We start from the raw sequence: 647 nt of genomic DNA on the forward strand, positions 1-647 counted from the left end.
TTATACTTGTTCTAAGGCTTCTAACATGCTGATAATGTTTATTTCCTCAAATTAGACTATTTAGGTATTATTCAGTTGCCCACTAGTTGCCATTTCCACACATTCATCTGTCATAAGATTCATAAAGGGATCAAAGCCCTGCAAAATTCCTTAGACATGTCTGCCACTGTTTAATTTCCATAACCTCTTGTCCACAAATGTTTTCAGCTCAGGAGGGAGACCTTTGCTCATGGCGTCTTCATGGTAGGCTCAGCTGCTTTGAAATGGAATTGTCCTATAGTTTTTTATGTCGTGCTTTTTGTAAACTACCAGTATTTATTTTATTTTATTTTTATTTTTTTTTTTTATTTTTGACATGTTCATGTTTATTTCTAGATGATGAATTTAGAAAAGGCTTCTGGGCTTCTTTTTTTCCAGCTCTTCCCAGCAAGAATACATTACAGGTGTTGATGGTCTTTAGACCCAATAAACCAGACACACAATTGTGTGTAGTGATCACTGTTTGTTGAAGTATGGAGACATTTATTTCTAATTGAGATTCTACAACAAGTTAAGTCACTTCTCACTTTCAAGTGAGAAGGTGAAAAAGAGACACTTTCAGGCAAGCACATCCCAAGAAATAAAATGCTGGAATGTTCCTTCTCTTT

The 647-nt window shown here is 35.1% G+C and overlaps 1 pseudogene; it reads right to left on the minus strand.

Annotated features, from left to right (window-relative positions):
• LOC144252989 (small nuclear ribonucleoprotein G pseudogene) lies at positions 1-231 on the minus strand (annotated as a pseudogene).
• Positions 232-647: the final 416 nt, after the last annotated feature.

The sequence above is a fragment of the Urocitellus parryii genome, unplaced genomic scaffold (assembly GCF_045843805.1).
Source record: "Urocitellus parryii isolate mUroPar1 unplaced genomic scaffold, mUroPar1.hap1 Scaffold_79, whole genome shotgun sequence".
Classification (NCBI taxonomy): Eukaryota; Metazoa; Chordata; class Mammalia; order Rodentia; family Sciuridae; genus Urocitellus; species Urocitellus parryii.